This window comes from Ostrinia nubilalis, chromosome 3, assembly GCF_963855985.1.
Source record: "Ostrinia nubilalis chromosome 3, ilOstNubi1.1, whole genome shotgun sequence".
In the NCBI taxonomy this organism is placed as follows: domain Eukaryota; kingdom Metazoa; phylum Arthropoda; class Insecta; order Lepidoptera; family Crambidae; genus Ostrinia; species Ostrinia nubilalis.
The window spans coordinates 17,718,605-17,741,745 of NC_087090.1; the positions used below are offsets into that span (position 1 = coordinate 17,718,605).

Here is a 23,141-nt window from a genome sequence, read left to right on the forward strand (position 1 = left end):
GTATTCGATAAATGATAAGGTCTGGACCGCAGTTACCTGTCTCCAGATCTAAGATATGATTAAGTGGAATATGCATATCTTGATTTCTATCAGTCTAGTGTGGAAGTGTTATCTTTCAAGTTATAATCTTTGCACTTAAGGTGTTTACATAATTTGTCATGCATTCGATATTCGGAAAACAGGCTTTATCTTGTATAAATTATTTTCTTATCGTTTTTATTAGCATGTCATTAGCCTTAGTAGGGAGGCAACTTAATGACAATTGAGTATGATAATGTTTTGGCAAAGATAAGGAATTACATTTTTGCATCCCATTTTAAGTTGCAATGGTGTTCCTAACGGTAAGTATTTTCGCTCAAGGATCGATATATTTTCCTGCAACGTACACAAAAATACCCCATTTTGAGGAAAATATTTTAAAAATATTCTATGACTACAGGATGTTAAACATTGGAAAAAACATTTAGAAAATGCAAATGGGATAGCTGCGTCGGTTCGGCAAAAACAGAAGCTGCTCCTATTAGAGCCAGTAACGAAACTACTAACAAGCGTGCATGTGCCGGAGTCGAGGACATGTAGATCGCCGATAGGGATGGGAACATGGAGAGAAGTAGTTTGGACATTTATGGTTTTCCTGAAAATAAGATTGAAAAGGACGCGGCAGAAACGCTAGAACAGAATTGATAGTCAATCATAGTACAGTCGACAGCAAATCAAACCAATTTGTGGCAAAATAGATTGATGTGACATTAGCCTTATGTTTGCCCTTTTATAAAAGTTGAATCCAATAATTACTAAAGGCAGGAACACTATTTACAAAACCACGTGACATGTGCGTGACATGTCATAAGTATTTACATGAAGCACGTTATGGCCCGCGCCTATCCAAACTAAAACGAATATTTTTTAACGATAAGAACACAATTCGTAACAATTGAGCGATCAATTTGTTTGGATTAGGTACATGAGATATTGAATCCTTTGAATTAGTTTCACCGAACTACACAATTTATCAGGAAAATTGAAACAAAGAAGACATTAATAACCAACATTAGATCTGCGAATGGACAGTTCGCCATCAATCATCAGTTGCGAAATAATTTATTTGTGGGAGCGATCAGTCTACGATGAGAATATTTTAGTTATTAACGTTATTATGTTTGTAATGATGATTGGACACTAATTTGGATCGGCAATTTGTTGTAAACTACGATATTAGCAATCAGTTTCAAGTTCCAAAGATGCCGGCCATTCATAATGGTTAATAGTAACGGTAGTAGATGAAAATGTGATTCAATAAACTCGCGTAGAGACTTAGATAGAAATATAGTCTCCTTAATAAACTAAAAGTATGATTTTGTGTTCCTTACGTTCAACTATTTTTTCAGTCTTATATGGCCATCAATAAAGAGTTTAAAGAGTATCCATCTTTAGGTACTTGTATCTAGCTATCTATGTAGCAAAGAATCAGCTCATAAAGTCTAAAGATATTGGTTTGTAGTTAAACAAAAAGCTTATCATAGCTTTGGACTTGCTGATAAGTCTTATCACTTTATTTCTTTACATTCTGTTGATAATTTTTAATGGTAATTATTGCAACTTTATGAAAACTTAAGTAAAGTTTTCAGAGGTCAGCGATCAATGTCAGCAGGGCACATCACTACGGGTCGTGACGGGCAAGCGCCTCGGAAACAATGACTCAGACAGCGTGCTTGAGTTATTATGAAGACGTGGAAACAGACGGTATGTTGTATGTTGGTATTACTTAATTCATTGTTATCATCTAAAAAGTAAAGCTGAGCTTTGGCGAAACGGGTTACTTAATATTAAAGTTATTGCATAGGTCTCTAAAATAAAATTAATTAGGTATTTTTGACAACCAATATTAAGTTGTAAGCTTCAGTGAAAGAGGTGATCATAAAATATTCTTAGAAAGAATACATACTGACAAAGGTATTGCCGATTAATCTGTGTAGAGCTCATTTGACTAATACATTGATTGTTTTTATGCAACAATGCGCAAACGCTGCACATCCCTGGTGCGCAGGGTGGAGGCCAGCTCCAACAGCGTGCTGGGCATGTTTTCGGCGAGGTTTGACTGTCGGTACCTGAATCATTGCGCAATGATTCATGTGCTGGCAGACCGCTGATGCTTATTTTAAATTTTAACTCAAACCAATTGTATCAATTTGTATCTCTTATTAACCTATAATTTTTAAGTACTTATTTACTAACACTATGATCTGTATGTGGTCGAAATAAATAAATTTATTATTATTATTATTATTATTATTATTGTACGATTCAAATCTAATACCACTGGGTTTTTAGTAATTTCTACAGTGGGTGTGTGATATTTGTATCAACGCAACGCGAAGATTGGCCTGGAATTGGATTGGAAGAGTGTTTCATACAAATTCATGTGAAACTCTTAGCTTAAAACAAGAAAGCCTATAAAAACATAATCTACGTTTATACTATCCGTAAAGTATTCATAAATCACTCGTTAGACCGAAGTGCTCCGTAAAGGTTCTGGTAATTTTTTTATGTAAAAAATGTAACACTACTTTTACAGGAATTATTAGTGTTGTATTCACTAGAAATAAGAGTAGGTAACTAAGCGTTTCTATTATTTGAAAGGGACAAATATAGGCGATTTGGAATTTCTCGAAACGTTTTTCGGAGTAGACCCCCAGCGTCGATTGGGGGCAGCAAGATCTAGCTGCGCCAGTTAAGGCTGCAGGAATATAGAGTAGCTTTATGGACGAATCAATTTGTGGAGATCTTATTCTGCCGAGAAAGTAACACACTAAAATGGAACCGCTCATTCGTGATGCAAAGGGGAATTTAAACGAACATATCGACAGCGAGACTATAGGCAAAATTCTCGACATTTGTGTGTCTAAATCGATACTACTCTTCTAGATCCCTATTTTGAAGGATTCGGATCGAAAATAGTGCGAAACTTCTAACCTCTCTAACAATGGTAGCTAAGTCCATGTGATGATTAATTATAAGTCTAATTACGATTTTCTTTCACCAATTTTGAACTATCAAAGAGACATAATATGGAGGATGCAGATAATCCATCTTTAGAACAAGCTTGCTTGGTGTTACTACCTATTATTGTATATCTTTCATCTGTAATCTTTAATTCAGCTTATCGTATCTATACATCTATACTAATACTATAAATGCGAAAGTAACTGTCTGTCTGTCTGTCTTGCTTTCACGACGCCCAAACCACTGAACCGATTTTGATGAAATTTGGCATAAAGATAGTTTGAGTCCCGGGAAAGGACATAGGATAGTTTTTATCCCGGTTTTTGAAACAGGGCGCGCGCGATAAAGGTTTTCTGTGACAAAAATTCCACGCGGGCGAAGCCGCGGGCGGAAAGCTAGTTTAAATATAAATACATCTTGAGACAATTGAGCCCATTTATAGCCCATTAGCGGTTTCTCTTTACCGTAATCACATTCAACATGAAAACGAAATGCCCCACACGATTGGCCCATGTCCTCAAAGTGCCAGACAGTGCGTCGCGATCACTTGTCGCGGCAGACGACGCGGCGCATGCCACTCCTGCGCACTACTATTAATAACAGCAACAGTCATCGAGACTATGTAGAAACACAATCAAAGTCTGTACACTATTTTAACATGAAAAGGGGAGGAGCGATAAATTAGGTTGCTATTGGACACTTGATTCAGAGCTTTATTGCGGATACTTAATATGTAATAATAATATTTTTACCCTTTAAAAGTTAGGTTACGATTTTGAGTAATACCTTTGTCTATAGGATAGAATCTTTAACAGAAAATGACCAACAAGGTAACGTAGTTCTTTTACAAAACATAATAGCTACCTACTCCTATCTTACAAAAATGTGGAACAATTAGTTACTACTTAATTCGTACATTCGTAAGTTCTTTACAGAAAAGGTTCCTAAAATATCGGAGTTTCTCCAACTTTAAAAAATAATGTTTGTTATTAAATCCCTTATTTATAAACCATGTAGTGTTTTACTATTGGCTTAGAAACTTCATCGCTGAAACGCAATCCTAACGTCAACAATGCAGGCTCCATATTTAGGCGAAATTCAAACAAGCCCAAACAACCTGAGACTAAACACGCGAGCGATGCAATAACTACTGCAGCTGCACTTCATGCTTGTATTCATAAACGCATCTCATATGTTGATAGGTCTGAACAATTTAAGTTACTAGTATAAATGTTTTATTTCTTGAAATATGGTACAGTGACAATTCAAATACAAAATAACTCTAAAAATGACAAGTCCTGATTGACATTAGTTCTTAATTCGATATGATATTCAACTGGTGCATAGGTAAGCAATCAAATTACTAATTAATTGTGAACATGTTGTGCATAATTTTATGTGTTATTATTGGTTTGATCTCATCGCTTCCACATAAGTAACTTCACAAATAGATATTATGTAGGTAGTAGTCTTTTAACGTAGTCCTCAAGGATCATAAATGATCCTAAAGGATTGACGAGTTATTCCATGTTCAACGGAAATAAGTTAGTAATAAAATCGTAAAAGCAAGACTGGCTTCGTTTGCTTGAATTCATAAAAGCTATTGTACAAATCTGGAAAAGTACATAGGTACTTTTCCAGATTTGTACAATAGCTTTTATGAATTCAAGCAAACGAAGCCAGTCTTGCTTTTACGATTTTATTACTAACTTATTTCCGTCAAAAATATACATTGTATTATAACAGATACGTCATTATTAAGACTGACTTGTATTGGCTGATATATATTTAGATATCAAGTGGTTTATGAATACGGTCGCATTAGAAGTTTCATCACGCACGCGTATCGCTGCCCTCTGGCCGCGAGCGACGTAAAAGGGCTATTAATATTTCGCTATAACGTTTGTAGTAACCGACAGGTTCAAGGAACGATTTGAACAACAATCAATTTTGGTTCGATCTACTTGCAGGCAATAATTTCAGTTTAATTCTGAATCCTGTATTTCTCATTCTCAACCTAGGACTTTTATCTGATTTATTGACTTATTTTGCCAAACTTTTCAATCAAAGAAATATACTCTTTATTATTTAAACATCTAGTAGAACCACAGTTTTTCTGTCCTGTATCTAAAATTTAGTTGTTAGGTACTACTTACTTAGCTGAAAGCTAGAAAAAAGCTCTAAAACTAATCCTTAGTTACGCAAGATCCCACATTCGATTCCCGATCGTCCCAAAATCTATGTCTTTTTGGTAATCAAACCGTAACACAAGAATTACGTTAATTCAGATTTTGCTATTGATAATACATTACAAAAAGGCGTAAAAGGTAAAAAGAAACAAAAACTTTCGAGTAACAAGACGAAACTACCATCGTTTGTGTTTTGTGTATTTTCATGCGAACCTTTGAAGCGAGGTGTGAGGTTCGTTCGGCCCACCGCGCACCAGGCTTATTTGCTTTATTGCTGTTCAGAATAAACACACATCGTATCGGTTTGGTACACTGGCGGACAAAGAAAATGATACGTATTAAACAATGTTTTAAGTCTTTAACTGTGTAGATGCGTAAAATAATTCGCAATACATACATAATACTTAATTCAAAATAAGAAAATAGTTTTATTTAAGTACATTTACTCGTAGAAAAGATATATGTATTAAACTATTTTCCTATTAATTAACCAATTCAAAATAGCCATTAGTATAATAAGCTTAGTCGACAGCACATAAAACTATTTCTTTGCAAAATAGAGCCAAAACCGCATAAGATGCCGCAGTTAAAAACTTCTGTCAAAAAATCTAAGCAGTCACTATCCTAAATTCCTAACTAAACAGTACCGTACAGTAGTAATAATAACGTTTTCCTGATTTCATGGATTTTTCCATGTTTTTTATTTATTTTTTATATTGTTTTTTTGGCACCAATATCGTGTAGTATACCCCTGAGATGGGCGTTGTTTTACAAAACCACACCCTGTATAATTTATCATTGTGCTCTTTATTATTAAAGTTTAACTATTTCCATGGCCAGCAGTGCACACGATCCCGAGCGGCGCGGGCGCAGCGTGATTCAGCGCCACCTACTGTGTAAACCTCGCCTAGTTTCCGCGTTGTTGATGAGTAATTGCCTCTTGACAAGCCTCTATGTCTATGGGGTAAACACGTCATTGTAGCCGACCCAGTTATGAACTGTAAACTATTGCTACGCGGTTGATCGGTTCTTATTTTTCAAATTCAATGTATTCGAGTACGTTTTATAAGGGGTCCCTAGGTATTTGGATAGATAATTATCTAGTATTTTTTGAACTGTCGACGAATTTAGCAATCTTTGAGTGAAAGCTATACCTCGTAAACAAGAGCTGCTACGAGAATATGGACGGCAGATTCAGAATCAGCGACTTCAAATTAGTAAACATCAAGTAATGAAAGTCAATCATCAGCCAAAAGTAGTAATTCTGTTGTGCAGTGTAATTAGATACCTAGAACACACTTTTTGTACACCACACAAGACTGAAAAATAAAGAGACAATACAATTTAGGCGGTCTTATTTCTATAAAGCGATTTCTTCCAGACAACGATGGACCGTTTATTAGGATACCCAAGTAAACATTATAACATTGATACACAGTACCAGTGAGCTAAGCTTGTTAGAAGCTTTTGTACTCAGAAGCTATAAAAGCTCGTCGCTCTATTACTGTCTCATTGAATTGACTGTTTTGTAGTTGAAACACAAAAGACAATTTCAATGTTAATCAACAACCAGCGTCGCTACATTGTTACGCCACTGTACTACGAAACACCACAATCAGCATACGAACTAGTTCCAGCACTTCTACCTAGATGGATCACTAGAAAAACACATTACCGTCTTTGCATAATAATACCAGTTGATTGCCACCTTCGTGATAATCCATATTACGGGCGAATCCGGACGTGACGTCATAATACGTACGCCCTCTATGATTTGTTTCCTCAAGCTAATGCGTGACAAAGTGGCGCAAACATCGCAAGCGCACACATTTCCTGTTTTCTTCGACGGAAAATTATTTTGTTAGTGAGAAATCGTCGATGTATGTCGAGATATGCGCTTGTAGCCGCAGGCGCACGCCGCTGCGGTGGGTCGGTCAAATTAAGGGCCATCGCACATTACGCAAATTGCGAGGCACAGGGCCCGGACCAGTCGCCACAGCCCTAGGTAAGAGACGCTACATGCATGTTTACCAAGATTTACTTACACTAGCAAATTGCAGGATAAACGTTAGCTTACATAGCTTTGGTTGCTTTTTTAATGCTTTTCCAGAGTAGTTTTCGGTTGCATTGAAGATTTATTTTAATTTTTAACCATGTTTACTTAAGGTTGGAAAAAAGAAATAGAGTTGATGGTAACTGTAATATTAAGTTCGAGAAGGAGGTAGAAGAACCTACGCATAGTCTAGGGACAGCGATCTAATTAGGGGCCCAAGTTAAACGACTCATAGCTTAGGCCCTAAGCTACCTACCTAAGAGACGCTATTTATAAGGAAGCCCTAAGCCTTAGGGCTTTCTTATAAATAGCGTCTCTTCAATAAAACATGATAAACATTGCCAGCATCTAAGAACTGCTTGACACAAGCACCAAGGTAAGCACTTTATGTAAAATTTTCAACAAAACTACTTTTTTGACGCCCAAGGGTGTCACTGAAATAACAACATCAAAACACAAATGTGTACGATTCCTGAAAACAACCCTGTATCAAAACACAAAACCACAAAAAGCTCCATCTATCGTCAACTTATCACACTAGCTACTCACCCAAGCAGCCCGTGACGTCGAGCCCGTAGTGGTGGTCGAGGCACACGTCGCAAGATGGCGGCGCCGCGCCGGGAGCGCACGCGCACTCGCCCGTCAGCGCGTCGCAGCGGTTGTTGCGAGCTGCGGTGCCGCAGCGGCAGAGCGGGCAGCCTTGCTCGACTCCTAGGAAAGAAGATGTTTGTAAGCCTCACGAGGTTTTACAAAATAAAAAATCCTTTTTCTCCTTCTTGTTCTCTAAGGCTGGTTTTAGCTCCGCACGGCCAATCTGTATGAACTTCTAGGGAGCGTTTTAGAGTAATGCGGTCCGGAGGAACCGCTCCGCTCCCTAGTAGTTCATACAAATCGGCTGTGCGGAGCGATCCGCACTGACAGTCCGCGTGACACTAAAACCAGCCTAACTGGTCATATGGGACATTTATGCTACCTCTGCAACTAGTGAGGGTTGAGTAGTCCCGGGGATAGCTAACTATCTTGAAACCCACAACGAATTTAATCAGAAAAATATAGGAAGAGGTCGTCAATCACTTGCTATGTTACTCGATTTTACGTTAGTCTCCTGTAGCTCCTTCATTAATGTATTTGTAGCCTTAAATTTCAATTACGACTTCAACAGTTTCTTTATGCCACTATGTGGACCTTTATTTCCATCATGGATCTCTATTTTATCGTAGGACAAAATAGACATAGGTAGAAAGAATTTCATGGAACAGACATAAATCCCAGTAGCAAGTTACACGTGACAGTGGTCTGGGACATACATATCTGACTGAATGAATTAAAGCTACTTTGAATTGAACCTGACTTATCCAAAATAACAAGCAAGTTCAATTTATACTTTGTTAAATTTTAATGCTATTATGATCATTTACAACTATACAAGCCCATATGTTGTCCCGAAGTGGTGTTAGGGCAAGCTATGTATATTTCGGACGTGTATAAGTGCCCTGGAAAGGGCCTATGTACTGAATAAAATATTTGAATTTGAACTAGGGTAGCCTACCTCCATGTCCCTCGGCGCAGCGGTCGCACGCGCGTCCCGCGAAGCCTTCACGGCAAGCACAGAGGCCGGAGCGCGCGTCGCACGCCGCTGCCAGCGCGCCCGCGCCGCACGCGCAAGCCACGCACGCTGCGCCCGCGCCCGTGCCCGTGCCGTTGTCTGGCCCGAACCAGTAGCCTTCCTGGTGATGGAGATTTTTGTCTTGAAATTTTCACTTTGTTGATGTACAGATTGAACATGCAATCGTTGGTGTGTCGAGCTTGCCAAGAGGATGATTTTTCACGAAAGTTTCAGTATCAGCTATTTCTAGCCATTTTTTTACGACGATTAAAAAGAAGAAGCTAGTTAAAACTAATGTAATTTATGATAATGTAGAATGACATAGTTACCTATCCTATCGATAGTTTTAATAGGTTAGCAGCAAAAGCAAGGCTGCTCACAGTCTTTTTACATTCAATGCACGTTAGAATTTAATAGATATGTTTCAATGTTTTTATCACTTTACTGCACTATAAACACACAATAACACGAGTTTTGGAACACTAAAGTCTATTAAAAATAAGTTAAATAATTATTAGACGAGAGAACCACACCATGATTTCCTTCCAACTACCCTCCACAAAATCATTTTCTGTTCAATAGTTTCAATGGCGCATCTGACGTCTTTCTAACCAATCAATGTCATCGTCAATAATCACGTTACTACCACAGACAAACATGCTTTCGATCCGTAAAGCGTTCTATGGTTCTAAATTTTTTTATTAATATAAAATTTTGCTGACAAAAAAAAATCGAAGTGGGACTTCTTGGCGGGAAAATGAATGATTAGCAGTATTTTTTTTATTATAGTGATTTTTTTTTGTCAAAGAATACTTGTATAACTAGAACAAAATCAAATTAGCGGGCAAATGAACTCTCTTTTACTGATTTGTATATTTTTTGAGACACAGGTCGGTTTCAGGGTGGCATGGCAGGGCGCGCCGCCGCACGCGCACGGAGTGCAGCTGCTGCCTGGAGTGGTAAGAGAGCCCCAGTAACCGACGTCCCAGCTGCAGTTCTAAGCTAAGTAAATAAGTACCTCGCACTGGTCGCAGCGCGCTCCCTCTGTGTGCGGCGGACACGTGAGACACAGCCCGGTGTCGGGGTGGCAGGGCGCGCCGCCGCACGCGCACGGACGGCAGCTGTTGCCCGAGGTAGTCTAGCCCCATTAGCCGCAGTCACAGCTGCAGGTCTAAGTCAATAAGTACCTCGCATTGGTCGCAGCGTGCGCCCTCTGTATGCGGCGGGCACGTGAGACACAGCCCGGTGTCGGGGTGGCAGGGCGCGCCGCCGCACGCGCACGGTTGGCAGCTGATGCCTGGAGTGGTGGGCGAGCCCCAGTAGCTGACGTCACAGCTGCAGGGCTCAGTCAGTAAGTACCTCGCACTGGTCGCAGCGCGCTCCCTCGGTGTGCGGCGGACACGTGAGACACAGCCCGGTGTCGGGGTGGCAGGGCGCGCCGCCGCACGCGCAAAGCTTGTAGCTGCTATCTGAAGTGATGGGCGAGCCCCAGTAGCCGAAGTTACAGCTGCAGGGCTGTCAATAAGTACCTCGCACTGGTCGCAGCGTGCTCCCTCGGTGTGCGGCGGACACGTGAGACACAGGCCGGTGTCGGGGTGGCAGGGCGCGCCGCCACACGCGCACGGTTGGCATCTGCTGCCTGGAGTGGTGGGCGAGCCCCAGTAGCCGAAGTTACAGCTGCAGGGCTGTCAATAAGTACCTCGCACTGGTCGCAGCGTGCTCCCTCGGTGTGCGGCGGACACGTGAGACACAGGCCGGTGTCGGGGTGGCAGGGCGCGCCGCCACACGCGCACGGTTGGCATCTGCTGCCTGGAGTGGTGGGCGAGCCCCAGTAGCCGAAGTTACAGCTGCAGGGCTGTCAATAAGTACCTCGCACTGGTCGCAGCGTGCTCCCTCGGTGTGCGGCGGACACGTGAGACACAGGCCGGTGTCGGGGTGGCAGGGCGCGCCGCCACACGCGCACGGTTGGCATCTGCTGCCTGGAGTCGTGGGAGAACCCCAGTAGCCGAAGTCACAGCTGTAAGAACAGGTCATTAGTTTCCACTCCATGAGGCCGATCCGTTTTAACCAGAGGGCCTAGTGTGAGTTTACATCACTAGTGAGCGCAAACGTGCTCACTAGTGAGCGGGTCAAAAATAACATTAAAACAGCAAACGTCAACAAATATGACGGATTGTACAGCGCCCCTAGCGGGAAACGTTTAAAAACTAAAATTTTCATACATTTTCTAAACGCGCTCACAACTTATTCATACGTTTCATGTAAACTCACACTCAGCCCACAGGGCTATCGTTTTCGTGCTCAATAGCTACCACTGGCAGGTGACAAAGCCTTTACTATACAGTAGGGCGTCATCCTGGTTAGTGAAAAAGCTATCAGTCCTCCTACTATTTTAACGCTCACCAGCTGGCGCCACTATCTTAGCCCCCAGCAAGTGCCAGAGCCATACTCTACAGTGGCGCCAACTGATGAGCATTAAAAGTAACTATAGTTCTTAGAAACAAAGGAAGGGTTAAGAAAGACAACACTCCTCACTCTGACCAGACGGGTTGGGGAATATTCATGTTGACAAAGTCCCTTAGTCGCCATTTTCGACATAAACGGGACAAGTGGGTGGGGGTGATCTGATTATAACTGCCTGAACCACACAGCAATAACGATTTCCACTTCCACTACCAGACTAAGACCTCTCTCAAGGGTTCTCTGAAGGATTCAAAGGGCTCTCTGAAATTGTCGGAGTAATGAGTGGATTTGACGAGGGTCCTTACTGTTCGCAGTGGTCGCCGGTGTAGCCGTCAGGACACTGCGTGCAGACGAAGGCGTCGCCAGAAGCGCCCGCCAGCGCGCAGTTCGGGCTGAAGTTGTTGGACGCCTCGTACAGCGGGCACGCGCACGGCTTGCACGCGCCCTGACAACAAAAACAAAACAAATTAATTGGTTTACTGAACATAGCGCGGTTTTCTAAGTCAGCGACGAGGCATGTGGCAATGAAATTGGCATTCCTTGCTTACAGCCTACATGCCAAAATGCAGCGCGACGCGAAAGTGTCTCTCTTGCTCTTGTGTATTTAACCATGTCTTTGTATCGAATGGTAAAGGAGTTCTATTTACCTGCACCGGATTGCCGTAATGTCCCGGTAAGCACCGCTCGCAATGTGGTCCAGTTGTGTTGTGTTGACATTCTCCACAAGGTCCATCCACTGCACAAACAATAAGATAAATTGTATAGCAAATACATCCCGAATAAGCGCATCTCCAAGAGTGATTTTGCACTATGCCTCAGAATATGTTTTTTACACAAAGGGCTACTGCTCTGACCATAGAACTAGGGAGACATTTTGATGTGTCGAAAATATCTGGTGATGTAGGGTAAAAGTGGATGACATAAGATTTTTGCCTCAATTTAGACGAAGCGCTAGTATGAGCAAGCCTGTCCATCTCCGTGAGTTTACAGTTTACAGGATTACTATTTGACAAGGCCTCACATACGAGCGAGCATTGACTCACGCACGCGTATTCTTGTGTATGATGGAAAAGAATGAAGAAAATGGTGTACTAAATACTGTGCAGTATTTAACTGCCTAAATAATAATAAAAACACAGAATGTAGGTACTTTTTTAATTTGCCTGAAGACACTGAGAGGCAAATAAGTAGTTAATATTCATGATAATTCATGCTAAATCATGTATTTCCTCCGCCATTTTCTGCAGTTTGGCACCTCACGTCACATCATTTTACCGAAGTCAGCCCTATAGCTTCGGCGCAGTGCCGATCACTGACGTTTGTCAACAAAATGGTGCTTGACTCTTGAGACAGGCTAAATTACACCATATTGTTAATGACATTGAGCATACATTTTTTAAATACCTTCGCGAAGTAAAACTTCTGTACGTAGTACTTATTATTATTCTGTGGTATGAGGACTATCCATCTAGGCTTTATTGATTTAAGAGTAATCACATCACATTACCCTCAGTGCACGTAGCGTGTCCGTTGCACGCGCACGGCACGCACTCGATGCGCGGGCGCGCGGCCGGCGCGCGCTGCACGCGCACGTGGCCCCAGGCGCAGCGCGCGCACCACGCGCCGCCGTAGCCCGCCGGGCACGCGCACGTCTCGCGTGCTATGTCGGTGGATGAACTGCCGCGGATTTCCGCGCCTTCGAGGCGGACCTGGAACAGAGCAATCGTTTTAATTCTCCCTCAAAGAAGATCTGTGCAAGAACGAGCAAGTACTTATACGTGTAGGAGTTTGGTGTTTAAAGGTCTTCGAAATTGCTTTACTAACTGACATAGGCGTTAGAATAAAAATAATAGCGTGTACGACGGTTACGCCCGTTTTCACCATCAATCCCTAATTTATAAGTGACCCCTATGGTAGAACATAATATGAATTTTGTTTTCATAGGGGTCACTTAAAAATTAGTCTCACGAACAGAAAGAAATTGCTTGTACAATTATTTTCTTCACTATTTTTTTTAATCGTAACAGATCTACCTAAATAACTTGTGAGTCAAGTTGTTCAGCTTTTACAGAATACCATATTGCTATCGAATTATTTCGATACATTCTGAACCTTAGGTACATAAAAGGCCATTGGTAATTTTTGTTAACCATCTCTGATGGAAGACATCATTTTCCCACCTCGTCTTGGTCAAAGTGGAAGTGCGCCCTCAGCATGACAGCCTTCAAGTCCATGAGCACATCCATAAGCTGCACCCTCGAAGCAGGCTCCGAGGCCTCCTCGAAGGAGTACCAGTGGCCTTCCACCAGGGGCGCCACTATCTCCACCTGACCCGGCTGCCGCGACTGGTGCCCACAATTTTTTTACAGATTATTAGCAATTTGTATTGCACAAATTACTAATAGTCCCGTAAAGCCCCTTATGCTAAGCTAAATAAGCTTGTGTTACGAGTGGGCTCACCACAATAGTCGAGCGGCGGTGGGATTTGAACCCGCGTTCCTCAGATCTCGAGTCGGCCAGTCCGACCCATTCACCGTTCGGTTATCGTGGCATTCACCGTTCGGCTATTGTGGCATTCACCGTTCGGCTATCGTGGCATTCACCGTTCGGCTATCGTGGCATTCACCGTTCGGCTATTGTGGCATTCACCGTTCGGCTATCGTGGCATTCACCGTTCGGCTATCGTGGCATTCACCGTTCGGCTATTGTGGCATTCACCGTTAGGCTATCGTGGCATTCACCGTTCGGCTATCGTGGCATTCACCGTTCGGCTATCGTGGTTATAAATGAAACTTGGTGAGACCTTACCTCGTCCTGGTCGAAGTGGAAGTGCGCCCTCAGCATGACAGCCTTCAAGTCCATGAGCACGTCCATAAGCTGCACCCTAGTAGCAGGCTCCGAGGCCTCCTCGAAGGAGTACCAGTGGCCCTCCACCAGGGGCGCCACGATCTCCACCTGCCCCGGCTGCTCGTGACTGGTGCCCACAATTTTTTTAAGATAATTAGCAATTTGTATTGCACAAATTACTAATAGTCCCGTTTGCCCCTCGTGTTAAGCTTGTGTTACGAGTGGGCTCAACACAATAGACGAGCAGCGGTGAGATTCTAACCCGCGTTCCTCAGATCTCGAGTCGGCCAGTCCGACCCATTCACCGTTCGGCTATCGTGGTTATAAATGAAACTTGGTGAGACCTCACCTCATCCTAGTCGAAGTGGAAGTGCGCCCTCAGCATGACATCCTTCAAGTCCATCAGCACGTCCATGAGTTGCACCCTCGAGGCGGGCCCCGAGGCCTCCTCGAAGGAGTACCAGTGGCCCTCCACCAGGGGCGCGACGATCTCCACCTGCCCCGGCTGCTCGTGACTGGTGCCCACAATTTTTTTTAAAGATAATTAGCAATTTGTATTGTACAAATTACTAATAGTCCCGTTAGCCCCTTTGGTAAGCTAAATAAGCTTGTGTTACGAATGGGCTCACCACAATAGTCGAGCGGCGGTGGGATTTGAACCCGCGTTCCTCAGATCTCGAGTCGGCCAGTCCGACCCATTCACCGTTCGGTTATCGTGGCATTCACCGTTCGGCTATTGTGGCATTCACCGTTCGGCTATCGTGACATTCACCGTTCGGCTATTGTGGAATTCACCGTTCGGCTATCGTGGCATTCACCGTTCGGCTATTGTGGCATTCACCGTTTGGCTATCGTGGCATTCACCGTTCGGCTATTGTGGCATTCACCGTTCGGCTATCGTGGTTATAAATGAAACTTGGTGAGACCTCACCTCGTCCTGGTCGAAGTGGAAGTGCGCCCTCAGCATGACAGCCCTCAAGTCCATGAGCACGTCCATAAGCTGCACCCTGGAGGCAGGCTCCGAGGCCTCCTCTAAGGAGTACCAGTGGCCCTCCACCAGGGGCGCCACTATCTCCACCTGCCCCGGCTGCTCGTGACTGGTGTTGGCGAACGCTAGTTTTGTACCATCTGTAAAAAAGTCGTAATAAATTAGGAGTTATACAAAACAGACACTTTTAGGTATAACAGTACTTTTATTATTCTGTGGTATTACTTGTATTTAAAATTTGTAAAAATATTAAAATTAAATAACGTCCTAGAATCTAGCACCACGTTGGGCGCCAAATTAAGTATTAAGTTTTTTAGTCTGTCCAGCAGATATCTGTTACATTCATAGTTTTATTTTTGTGTGTCTTTCAATAGTGTAGGTGAGTCTCCAGTATAAGATCTTTAAACCATTTCAATTTGTCCGACATTATAATTACAATGAGTAGGCGTAAAGTTCATCACTGCGTGTTCTTTGAAACTCAAACATCTTTTTATTTATGGCACGTTCTGATAGATAATGATCTGCTACCTTTGCCGAAACATCGAGGCCAATCAGTCAGAACACCACGTTGGGCGCCAACTTCTACCACCATTTTTTTAAATTCACAACTGAAGAAAAATCTTTGTATTCATGGCACGTTCTGATAGATAATGATCTGCTACCTTTGCCGAAACATCGAGGCCAGTCAATCAGAACACCACGTTGGGCGCCAACTTCTACCACCATTTTTTTTAATTCACAACTGAAGAAACACCTTTGTATTCATGGCACGTTCTGATAGATAATGATCTGCTACCTTTGCCGAATCATCGAGGCCAGTCAGTCAGAACACCACGTTGGGCGCCAACTTCTACCACCATTTTTTTTAATTCACAACTGAAGAAATATTTTTGTATTCATGTCACGTTCTGATAGATAATGATCTGCTACCTTTGCCGAAACATCGAGGCCAGTCAGTCAGAACAGCACGTTGGGCGCCAACTTTTACCACCATATTTTTTTAAATCCTAACATATGTATCCTTCTTTACTAACTTACCAGCAGCAACGAGTATGACGTCAGGCCCAACGGTGGGGTTGCCCCCCGTGTCGCCCCGCACCACCCCCCAGAACATAATAGCGCAACTCACATCTTTTCATTAGTAAACACCACGTTGGGCGCCAACTTTAAACATCATATTTTTTAAATTCTTAACTTAAGTATTTTTCTATGTTATCTTACCAGCAGCAATCAATATGACGTCAGGCCCAACGGTGGGGTTTCCCCCCGTGTCGCCCCGCACCACCCCCCAAAACATAGTGGCGCGAAGCTCCGCCCCATACGACGAGAGTTGTTCCCCGCCCCACGACTGTGTGATCCAGTAGTATAGCTCCCAGCCTTCTACCTGAAAATCAATAACAGAGTATAGTTTGTAAAAGTAGTGTGTATGTTGATACTTTAAGCACAGAATAATAATAAGTACTACGTACAGAAGTTTTACTTCGCGAAGGTATTTAAAAAAATGTATGCTCAATGTCATTAACAATATGGTGTAATTTAGCCTGTCTCAAGAGTCAAGCACCATTTTGTTGACAAACGTCAGTGATCGGCACTGCGCCGAAGCTATAGGGCTGACTTCGGTAAAATGATGTGACGTGAGGAGCCAAACTGCGGAAAATGGCGGAGGAAATACATGATTTAGCATGAATTGTCATGAATAATATTAACTACTTATTTACCTCTCAGTGTCTTGAGGCAACTTAAAAAAGTACATTGTGTTTTTATTATTATTTAGGCAGTTAAATACTGCACAGTATTAAGTACACCATTTTCTTTATTTTCTTCCATCATACACAAGAATACGCGTGCGTGAGTCAATGTTCGCTCGTATGTGAGGCCTTGTCGAATAGTATCCTGTAGGTGGGCCATCGTGCGTGTTTTGTTTTCGATGTAAACTCGCGGAGATGAACAGGCCTGCTTTAAGGCTTTAATGAGTACTAGTTTAATTAAAAAGTTTGATTAAGTATCGGTCCGTTTAACTTTAGTTTATCCTTGATCTTGACTGTTAAGTTAAGGCAGCGGTTCTAAAGCGAGGTTTGGACCAGTAATAAGCCTTTGCAACCTGTTTACTATAGTGTAAATAGTCTATGCCAAACCAACTTCTGTAAGTTTTATTGCTAGTTCAAACCTTTGGCACCGCTCCCATGCCTAGGATAATATGATGAGCTCAAGTCAGGACGAAATTTAACTCAAAAGAGCGTAAAGGAAATTAACCTTAGGTTTTCCCTGATGCAACTGTGCCGAAAAAATCATATAAAAGTTGACTTCTTACCTCGTAACTAATGAGAAAGGGTTTCCCATGGTCATCGATGGAGGGCTCCAGGGTCTCATTTGCCATAATGTCGCTAATCAGCCAAGCTTCTCCCATAGGTAAGATTACCTGTAAAATGTAGGTAAACAAAAGTTGACCTGATAGTTACAGGTGCTAAGTGAATGTGACTCATACAGTACTGTGATTATGAATCATAATTTGATATGATTAAATAAGTTTATCTGAAATTAATTATTAAAAGTCACTATAAAAGTTTTGATCAGATTATTTTTATTGCCTAAATAAGAATTACCTATTTGAAGACTTGGCTATCATCATGTGACTAAAATTGTTTATTAGTTAGTCGCGATAATATTTTCAATGAGGGTTTTCGCGTATGAAAAATCCGCCAGATGGCAATACGTAGACGCAAGGTCCAAATGCTTCATGATTGGTTATTTTTGACATGACATTGACAGATATGTCAAAATCCACCGATCACGCAGCAGTCAGACCCCACATCTACGTCCCGAAACTACACCCACGTAATTCAATCTCATTGAAATTGGGCAGGTTTGAACCACAGTAGATAAATTAAACAGTACGGAAGCTTCATACAAACGGTCGAAATCAGACTCACGCACACAGACGCACGCTTTACACGAGCTCTAAGCGAACCTCGCAGTCCATCCGTCGCGAGTGTCGCGCGCGTTGTGTTTTAAATAATAATTTTATTGCATGCACTGTCCGCTGTATTTTTAAAAACATGCCACAAGTGAATTGCGTAGTATTACTATACGGTTATACGGCTATACGGCTGATTGAACTAGGCATCTTCAAAACCAGAACTTTCATTTTTTAAACTTTGTAATAATTCTGAATTCTAAAAATGATTAAATATTACTTTTTAAATAAAGTGCTTCCATCTGATTTTGTAATAGTTCTTTTTAAATTACTACGTAATGACGCTTTTTAACAATTGTTCTATTTGATTAAGTAATTTGCTCCGTACGCTTTTGTACTAAGTGATGAACTGTATTTAAAATGAGGCAAGGCAATATGTATGTGAAAGTAAGTATTAGGTATTTTATTTATGATAATAGATCTTCTACCGGCCTCTAATAATACTTAATCAATTTATTCGATTATGTATTCGATCATTATAGAACCTAATTAACGTTTTATTTTTTTGTTAACTACTTAGTCAATTAATTTATTCCATTAGGTATTTGATAATTAAAAAACCTAAATAAACGTTTTAATAAATAAGTAAGTAAGAACCTTATTATTTTATAAAAATTAAGAGTGCCAACCCTAACACTCGGTTGAAGTGTAGGTATTTAACTCGCCGAAAGGGCTAAGTTTCCGTACTGCTTTAGCTCATATATATATACTGTGTTTGAACACTAATCTCTCTCTAACAACAAAATTAAAGTATTTATCTTTACCTATCCTAAAAGTTATGTATAATATTATTAATTGAAGGACGGAAGTTGTATAAATCAATTGTCATGTGAGTGACTAACCCAGATTCGAACCGCACCGTCCGCTAAACTAAGTGGAACTCCTTTGAAACACAAGACTATTGAATTTATAAAGGGTTAACATGATCATATTTATACAACGTGCTCTTTTTGATTTCCTGGAACTCTAGGGTATTAACAAGACCACTTCAAAGAATGGAATGGCATTACATTTTTTGTTAATACAACAATTTTTTTCGACTTATTTTTTAATACGAAATTATTTAAAAACTTTATTTTTCACTGAAATAATTCATAATTTACATACACTTATCAATAAAAAGTCTGCACAAAAAAACTAGGTGACAATTTTGAAAAAAAAAACTAGATTGATTATACTTACTATAATCTAAATCAACTAGGTATCTTCTAAATCTAGAATCCACAATATCTTCAAAAATATGCTTTTAGAAACACATATTCCTAAGACTCTTTAACTAATTTTTATCTATACTTATAATAAATCTGTAGAGAGGTCAATTCTGTACATTAAGTATATTTTCAAAATAACTATCAGGGGGTGATTAGTGATCGATACTGATGCCAAAAATGCAATCAGTAAAATTTTTGTCTGTCTGTCTGTCTGTCTGTCTGTCTGTCTGTCTGTATGTTCCTTATAGAAACAAAAACTACTGGACGGATTTTAACGAAACTTGGTACAATTATTCTTCATACTCCTGGGCAGGTTATAGGATACTTAGGAATTCCCACGGGAATGGGAATTAGCGGGAAAATCGTTTTGTATGAAAAATCTGAACCGCTTAAGTTAGACGCTTGAAATTTGGCATGCAGGTACCTTAGTAAACTTAAAGCTTAGTTACAACAGGATATTGCAAAATTCCCACGGGAACGGGAGTTAGCGGGAAGAAACATTTGTATGAAAAATCTAAACCGCTTAAGTTAGACGCTTGAAATTTGGCATGCAGGTACCTTAGTAAACTTAAAGCTTAGTTACAACAGGATATTGCAAAATTCCCACGGGAACGGGAGTTAGCGGGAAGAAACATTTGTATGAAAAATCTAAACCGCTTAAGTTAGACGCTTGAAATTTGGCATGCAGGTACCTTAGTAAACTTAAAGCTTAGTTACAACAGGATATTGCAAAATTCCCACGGGAACGGGAGTTAGCGGAAAAAAACATTTGTATGAAAAAATCTAAACCGCGTAAGAGAGATGAAGGGGGTAAAACGGGATCCACGCGTACGAAGTCGCGGGCGGCCGCTAGTTTATAGAATATACCCCTAAAATTTCCGGAAAACAAAAAGAGCACGTTGTATTTAAAAAAGTATAAAACAGAACTCACATCTCTAGGCGGATCGCCGGTATCATGCGCAGGCGCACACGCATCGGCTACGTGCGCGCAGTAACAAGGCGCGCAGCGCGGGCCCGCCCAGAAGTGCCCCGCCGCGCACGCGTCGCAGCGTTCGCCCACCACGTTCGCCTGGGGAGAAGGGGGAGTAATGCATCAATGGTACTACGGGCACAGAATAATAATAAGTACTACGTACAGAAGTTTTACTTCGCGAAGGTATTTAAAAAAATGTATGCTCAATGTCATTAACAATATGGTGTAATTTAGCCTGTGTCAAGAGTCAAGCACCATTTTGTTGACAAACGTCAGTGATCGGCACTGCGCCGAAGCTATAGATGACCCACGCTGAACTGTCCCACCAAACTCAATGACAGGGGGGCGCTACCATCGTTCAACTATATGGTTTCCATTATGGCAAAAATCGGAACCAGCGATCCGGTATTGACGGTGGATCCGGTATCCACTGTCAATCCGGTCCAGCGATCCGGTATCCACTGTCAATGTCATGCATAGGACAGTTCAGTATTTTGGAACTATATAGGGCTGACTTCGGTAAAATGATGTGACGTGAGGTGCTGAAACTGCGGAAAATGGCGGAGGAAATACATGATTTAGCATGAATTATCATGAATAATATTAACTACTTATTTACCTCTCAGTATCTTGAGGCAACTTAAAAAAGTACATTCTGTGTTTTTATTATTATTTAGGCAGTTAAATACTGTACAAAATTTAGTACACCATTTTCTTTATTTTCTTCCATCATACACAAGAATACGCGTGCGTGAGTCAATGTTCGCTCGTATGTGAGGCCTTGTCGAATAGTATCCTGTAGGTGGGCCATCGTGCGTGTTTTGTTTTCGATGTAAACTCGCGGAGATGAACAGGCCTGGTACGGGTAACATAGCTTAAGGCACAAACGATCATCATCATAAGGCTCATCAGGCTATACCACAACTTATAGGTATAAGGTATACTTCAAAAATAAGTTTTCATTGAAAATTCAACCAATCACAAGTTTCAATATAAATGATTGAATTAGCCATAATTACAATTGAAGCTAAGAGTACCTAGGGCTAGCACTTGGTAGCCTGATGCCCGTTTTCACCATCAATCCCTAATTTTTAGTGACCCCTATGGTAACATATAACAGGCATTTTGTTTTCATAGAGGTCACTTAAAAATTGGGGATTGATGGTGAAAACGGGCATGAGTCTTTTTAAACCTCCAAGTCCAAATTCATTCGGTATTTTTACAACATGAAAAAATGGTTATTCTGTCATACTCTCAAGGTATGTAAACCAAACCTAGAATCGCTGAAAAGGACAAAAAGTACTTTTTAGAACGGTATCTACTCGATCCTCACCTTACATTCGCAGACATCGTCACAGACGCGACTAGGGTCCACAATCCCCCTCGGGTCGCACTTGCACACCGGGGCGGGTGGCTCCTGGCACGCAGGGAAAACAGCCGTCGGGTCCTCGCACGCGTCGCACGATACACCCGCGAAGCCTTCGTGGCACGTGCAGGTTGGCCGCAGGTGTTTACGGTCCCAGGTGCATGTCCCTGGAAAATTAAGACAAAATATTCTTTGTAGGCATATGGAAGAGAGTAATTTGAGTGAAAAATCATCATGTTCTTAGAAGACAAAACCCTTTTAGACTTACTATCTCAGGTTTTACAATGTAACTTGCAAAATTATTATGTAAAGTACTGCTTGAGATATTTATATTTTATGTTGGATCATTTTAGCGTTATCTACCCATGACTAAGTAATATAGGTAATGGTACTCACCATCAGAGCCTTCAGGATCGCAGTCACAAGGCAGACAAGGTCCATCAGGCAAGATATTGTAGAACCCGGGCAGGCATCGGTCGCATAGTGGTCCAGCTCGGTTTTCCTAGAAGCAACCACAAAAGGGCTATCTATAGTAACTGTAGCACTGCTGCTAATAATAATCCTGCTGCAATGCAATAGCCTCCACTCCAGAACCTTGCTGCCTCATCGGCCGTCAGTTCTGCGTACTATGTGCCCTGGCGATTGCCACATGCTTGCTTCGTCGGGCTACGTCAGCGACTTTAGTTCGTTTACGGATCTCCTCATTTCTAATTCGATCTCGTGAACAACCCCAACTCACCGCTCACTCACGCACTCACTCCGCTTTGCAATGGAGGGAAGTCGAACCTTAATTCTGAACTCCTCCTATGTTCTTCTTATTAATTTCGTTGCAGGTCCAATGACAGTTTAACTTTCCCCCGTGACAAACTCGACCTTCATTGGTTGGGTTTTTATGGCGGTCAAGCTGTAGATCCTGGCTACACAGGAGTTGCAGTGGTGGAAACGAGACAACCCACCACCACCCATGGCCATACCAACCTTGCGGTTATACTGGCCGAATCGTGGGAGGAGTGCGCGGAATTGCGGCTGCCTAGGGCAGATTGCACTCCTGGCACTGGTGGAAACGAGAGGTGGGAATAGTCCCGTAAACCCCAACTCACCGTGCAGTTGACGCACAGCAAGTCGCCGGCGTCGTCGACGCACGCGCCGCGCTCGCCGCACGCGCAGCCCGCCGCGCACGCCGCGTGCGGTCTCCACGCGCCGCCCGAGCAGCAGCGCTGGCAGTGGTTGCCGCACGTGTCGTGCTCGCAGTCGCATTTGGCCCCCTGAAAGAATAAATAAAGATATTATATTACTTAGACAAGGACCTTTACCGGAACAGGACCTCTGCAATTCATTCATGACCAGCGCCTTCCTGCAACCTTTATCTGTCCACCACTGTAGGCCATCTGTCCACCTGAGGGTGGGCGAGAGAGAGACGTCACACACTGCGCTTGCTAGTACGTAGTCTCTCCATTCCAGAATATTT

The 23,141-nt window shown here is 42.0% G+C and overlaps 1 long non-coding RNA gene across 1 annotated transcript in view; it reads right to left on the minus strand.

Annotated features, from left to right (window-relative positions):
* Window positions 1-23,141, minus strand: part of LOC135088112 (uncharacterized) — a 111,313-nt gene that overhangs the window by 77,823 nt on the left and 10,349 nt on the right. The window lies entirely within an intron of this gene.